At 38.2% G+C, this 6,327-nt stretch overlaps 1 pseudogene; it reads left to right on the plus strand.

Moving 5' to 3' along the window:
- The first annotated feature begins 3,688 nt into the window (after positions 1–3,688).
- LOC104852893 lies at positions 3,689–4,907 on the plus strand (annotated as a pseudogene).
- Positions 4,908–6,327: the final 1,420 nt, after the last annotated feature.

Genomic DNA, 6,327 nt, shown 5'->3' on the forward strand with positions numbered 1-6,327 from the left:
AAGATTCAAATTGTATAATTGACAATGTGAAATTGGAAGAAAGGGGCTAAAGGTGTGAGGGAAGTGCAAAGGGTAGGGGGAAGGAAAAAATATGAGTAAAGGAAAAAATGGAAACAAAGACTTTGTAAATAGGGAAGTGGGGATGGGTGAAGGGAGGACAGGGGTATGGGGAAAAAATTAGAACCAAGTTCTGTCATGCAAAGTTACATGATCCCAATGATAAATGTAACTATACTTTATAGTTTAAAAGTATCAATAGATTCAATGGGAAAAAAATACGTCTTCACCATATCTAGTATCTTGAGAAAAGCCCTCCCTGGAAGTAGCAATAACACTGAGGCACAGTGAAGACAGCTGCTAAAAACTGCTGAAACTCCAGTCAATTAATATAGAACTTTCTCTTCTTTCTGAGAACAAAGTAAATTTAGTGCCTCTCTGGAGCTGTGATCCAGTTGAGCATCCCTTGCATTCCTTAAACAGCAAATCAAGTGAAAAGGAAAGTATTGTGAAAGATCTGGGAAGGGACTTCCAAGATTGTATTGGAAATGAAAGTAAATAGCTTTTTTAGACACAGTAGTCCTCTTTCCTTTGCTGAGTGTTATGGCTGTGGCCAGATGTCCCCTCACACATCATGCAGTCATAGTTGAGGCTTTTCAGACATGGCTGGATCTAGAGTGTGCGATGCTGGGAACAAGGGGGTGTGATTACTAAATCAGTACACTGATTGGTTTGGTACACTGATTTGGTTTTGGGTAGGATAAATGGTTCCCCGCCCTTCGTGATAGTGCTACCTCACACCCCCAAAGGCAGGTAGCCTGAAATGAATAAGGGACAGAAAGAGGGCTGCTGTCTTTGCTTGTCACTTGTTGTTTCTTCACTACTTGGCTGTTTTGCTACTGCCTGCCACGAACTGTTGGTTCTCCTCTGTGATTCCCCTCTGCCATGCCACCTTGCCTTGGAACCAGCCTATTACGAACTAAAACCTCTACAAACTGTGAGCCAAAATAAAACTTTCCTCCTTTAACTTTGGGTGCCAGGTATTTTATCTCAGCAATGAGAAAAGTAACTCAGCAGAGTGAATTTTTCCCTGAGTTGCACAGCATCTTTCATGCAATCTCCTTGCTGTTAAATCTCAGAATTTGAGATACTCAGTGCCCCCATCACTTCATGTGTGAACCCATACAGTGCAAGTGTTCCAAGACACATTCTGGAATTAGACAAGGCATGAAGGTACTCTTGTGAGACCTAGCAAAAACCTGCTTGAAGTTTACACATTTACATGGGCCTCTCAGTGAATCTTGGAGTCTCTTTATAGGTGACCTATTTCTGAGAAAGAGACACCAAGAACAGATGTTCTAAGATATCCAAGTACAGTCTGCTAAAATAGTTATGAATGTTCCCTGGAAGTCATGTGACATCATTTGTGCCAAAATTTCTTGGTCACCAGTGAGACAAGGTCAACACTCAACCTTGGAGATGAGTTACCACACTAACCTTGGGAAATTCGTGTGAATTTTACTTCATTTTTTTCATTCATAAAATGAAAGTGATAAAGGAGCCTATTTGACAATTGTTAGAATTTGACACATAAATAGTGCTGGATCAAAGTTACAATTATTATTCTCTCTGAGGGGCACTATACTAGACACTGGGGCATAATCAGTTTCACTCACTTAATGCCTTAGTCACACCTTACACGACCCTAGAAACCACCACCAGGGACATCATTATTCCTGGATAGAAAGCTTTACAAGGGTTTCCTGTGAACTCTGTTAAGCTTCATGAGGCTCATTCTCACCATGAATAAACTCAGAATCAGTGTCACATGTTATTGGGATAGACTCTCAGAGAATATCTCAAAGCTACTCAACACTCAACAATCTCTCAGAGTCAGGTACCTCTGTAATCCCAGAACTAGGATGAGACAGGAGAATTGCAAGTTCAAGCTCAGCACTTAGTGACTTAGCATGACCCCCTCTCAAAATAAAAAATACAAAAAGTGCTGGGGATATATACATAGCTCATTCCCAAGGCCCTGAGTTTAATCCCCAATAGAAAAAGAAAAAAATTCTCAGGCAAAAAAATCAAGAAATACACCTACCAACCCTCTTCAAAATTTTAAATATGGCTCCAAGTGGACTCGTTTATCAGTACCTTCTTCTCCTCACTGAGGTCCTAAGCTAAGAACTTCTGCTGTTCAGAGACCAGCTTCAAAGATTCATGGGCAAGGAAAGACTCTGTGGTTTCCAGGACCTTTGGCCTCAAGCTTGAGAAATTCTACACAACAGGCCATTTGGCTGTTTCCTTTTAGAAAAGAAAAATTAGCCCAGGTTTTTCTCAAATGAAAGGCTGCATCGTTCTCAAGGGAATGTTTGCTATGGAAAGCTTACAATTTCATCCTCTATGACACTGTACAAGTTTTTCCCAAGAACCCTTTCACAGAGCTGCTGCATCAAGGCCTAAACATAGCTGGCTGGGAAATCAGACTCACAGGACAGAATCTGGAGGCACCATAATGCAAGCTTACTTACTTTTCTTCTAAGTTCCTTTAAAATCTCAGGAAGCAACTGGGCACTGTGATCTACTTTAAAGAGATTCACTATTTTATCTCCTGTAAATTCTCTAAAGATCTTTTGTTAACTTGGTGTTTTAGTGAGTGACTTAAGACTAATACTGGTGTAGTAGAAGTTGAGAGGCATTAGAGTAATCTCTTTGCTCCAAATTGCTTTTCTCTACTTGCCATTCTGCCTGGAAATCCACCAAATGTTGTTTTGTTTGTTTGTTTTTTGTTTTGGGGGTTTTTTTTGTTGTTTTTTTTTTTTATTTTAGTGATCATATATTCTCGAAATCAAAAATTTCCTAAATTTAGTTAATTTCACATAGAAATATATTCAAATTCAGGCTAATAGGTAAGGAGAGAACAGGAGAAGAAAGAGATTTGCTGACTAAATATAAGCAATCTTGAGGAAAAGGAAAGGTAGAACTAGATGCAGGAAAAAATTAGAAGCAGGGATCTGACATCTGTAGGATTCTCTCCAGGCCTCAAATGTATTAGATTTTTAAAATCTGAAGCCATGCCTCTATAAATAGAAACCCAAACACTACCTACTTTGGGTTTATAATTTTTCAGTCTCAAAAATTGGTGAAGAAACTGGTGTATTCCTAAAGGGGATGGGACCTAGCGGAAGACTGTATTGGCCAGTCTAGGTTAGGTGTTCATCTGTGAACTAATCATGTGGCCAGGAAGCAGTTGTGAGAAAATAGTAACTTCCACTTTTCACATACGTGCATTAATAGAAAAGTGAGTCACTAAAAGGAAGAAAGTGTGATTCCCAAAAGGAAGAGGTCTAGGGGCAACCTACTTTCCTGTCCCCCTTCTGTCTCTCTTAAGACAGAAGCTTTCTTTCCCTCAATAAATTTTTCCTACTCTTAACCTCCGTTTTCCTAGAATTCATTCTTTGATTTTAAAGAACACAAACTTGCGTTTTAGGTCTCTAGCAGGTCTGGGAGTTACATCTCTTCCCCCTATATCATTTTGAAGGTCTTCCATCAAGATCACTGGTTGGAGTATTTAATTCAAGGCACTTCTTTCCTCTGTGGCTGCTGGGTTTCCAGACAAAGGTTCCAGAATCACGTTCCAACCTCAGAGCAGCCTGAACTGTCCCTAAAGAAACTGCAGCAGTGCTATGTCATTTTTTACTTCATGGACACCCTATCTGAACTTAAAATGAAAGAATACAAGTGCTCCACTCTTAGTGAACTGGTGGACTACATTACAATAAACAGAGACTGTTTGGCAGAGCAGACTTACCCTGAAGTAGTTAGAATTGTATCTTGTAATATATTCAGAACTCTCCTTCCTAGTGACAGCAATGCATTTAATCTAAAAGAAGACAAACCTACCCTTGACGCATCATGGACACACCTACAGCTTTTATATGAATTTTTCATATGATTTTGGAAAGCCAACAATTCCAACCCAGCATTGCCAAAAGTACATAGATCAGAAATTTGTATTGTAGCTTTTGGAGCTATTTGATAAGCTATTTGAAGACCCTCAGGAATGGGACTACTAAAATACAGTTTTACACAGAATTTATGTAAGTTTCTTGGTCTTAGAGCATTTATCCAAAAACAGATTAACAATATTTTTCTAAGGTTTGTTTATGAAACACAACACTTCAGTGGCATAGCTGAACTGTTGGAAATATTAGGAAGTATTATCAGTGGCTTTGCTTTACCTCTGAAGGCAGAACACTAACAGTTTCTGGTGAAAGTGTTGATCCCTTTACACATGCTCAGGAGCTTATCACTCCCCCAATGCCCAGTTGGCATATTGTATAGCACAGTTTCTGGAGAAAGATCCTTCACTAACAGAAGCAGTTATTAGGGGGTTAATGAAATTTTGGCCTAAAACATGCAGTCAAAAAGAAGTCATCTTCCTTGGGGAGCTAGAAGAAATTCTGGATGTGATTGAACCATCACAATTTGTTAAAATTCAAGAACCTTTGTTTAAACAAATTGCCAAAGATGTATCTAGCCCCATATTCGGGTGAAAGAAAGAGCACTCTATTATTGGAATAATGAGTACATCATGAGTGTGACAGAAGAAAACTCCAATGTCATCCTTCCTATCATGCCTTCCAGCTTTTACAGGATTTCAAAAGAACACTGGAATCCGGCTATTGTGGCATTAGTGTGCAATGTGTTGAAGGGCATTTATGGAGATGAACAGCACCATGTTTGATGAACTCACAGCAAGATACAAGTCAGATTGGCAGCATGAGAAAAAGAAAGAAAAATACCATGAAGAATTGTGGGGGGAAAATGGAGGATCTGGTGTTAAAGAAAGTTCTTAGATGTGATGGGACAATTTCAACTTAACCAAAATATGACAACATTACTAACCTGTGGAGTCACATATTTATGTAGTAGAAGATAAGAAAGAGTTTTCTGTATTGAACATCTTTACAGTTGATTTCACATTGTTTCATTATTACAACAGCACTGTATATACGCTGTCTCTAAGTAAAGAAAAAAATAAGGACTTCAATCCAAAGTTTGGACAGTAGATGGACTTCTCAGAACTTTGCAAACATAATCATTGTTTTAACCCTCTTAAAAACAAACAGAAAGCAGTCTTCAAAGATCTGTTGATGAAACTGCTGTTAAAATTCCATTATCAGGAGTTCCTTATTTATCACTGCAGAGTATGATACAATTTTGAAATGTGAACAATCAGCTTGCCTTTCTGCTAAGCTGGTAAATGTATTTACAGGAATGGAAGTAGGAGAAGACTGTCATTTCCTTATGAGTTTTTATAACTTCTTCCTCTGGATAACTTGACTGTAATTTGACATCATTTCCTTTTGCACATCTTCATGAGTTAAATGTCCATGTGGAAAAGGGCCGTGCATTATAACAGTACCTGATGAAAGTTTTGTCTACCGGAGTGAACAGCTTTCCAGTAACCAGGTAGTCCTGATACTCCTCTAGCTTTAAAATTAGGAGTTAAAAGAGAAGAAGTGATAAACACGGTAGGAATTTTGGATTCATGTAAAAGTCTATGGTGAATACAAATCAATGTCTTGAATCCTTTGAAAACAGGCACTGGGACATCACAAGCTTCAGTACCTGACCAGTATTAGCTGCATACATCATTGAAAATACATACCAGAGATGTTTTAGAAATGTCAGAAAAACATCCTTTTGCACCATATGACATAAGAAAGACAAATACTAAACAGTACAAACATGAAATTGATCGCCAGGGTTGCAAATCTAATTGGGAAAAGAGTTGAGCAAGCAGCTTGGACTGTTTGGATTTGTTGATTTACTTTTTAATATATATTTATAAAATATTTCAGCAAAAGAGGATGTAGCCTCTGGGAAAAAAACAAACATGTCACAGTGTTTTTCGTAGATGCTTGTTCTGCATCTCATCACAGCACCAACCCTATTTTTGGCCAGAAAGGATTCAGGATCAACATTATGTGTTCTGAATGGGATGCATCTCCCTAACTACTGTGTTTGTTACCAAAAGTGGTTCTACAAATGCTGCTGAAAAATCTGGAAATTCCTAATGTCCTGAGTATTTATAACAAAGTTAAAAAATGCTTTTATATATAAAAATAGAAAGAGGACCAGAACATACAAAAAAATCACTAAACCTATACTGTAATTAGTATCATCAGCCTACCACACTTCAAAGAATATTATTTTATACAACCCATTTTCTAGGTAAGACTGAAGAAAAACAATGTGACTGGTCAGGACAGGGAAATGGGGATAAGGAAGAGAGCAAATTTGATCTGGACTTGTGTAGAT

The sequence above is a fragment of the Fukomys damarensis genome, unplaced genomic scaffold (genome assembly GCF_012274545.1).
Source record: "Fukomys damarensis isolate Sample0158 unplaced genomic scaffold, DMR_v1.0_HiC HiC_scaffold_16, whole genome shotgun sequence".
NCBI lineage: Eukaryota > Metazoa > Chordata > Mammalia > Rodentia > Bathyergidae > Fukomys > Fukomys damarensis.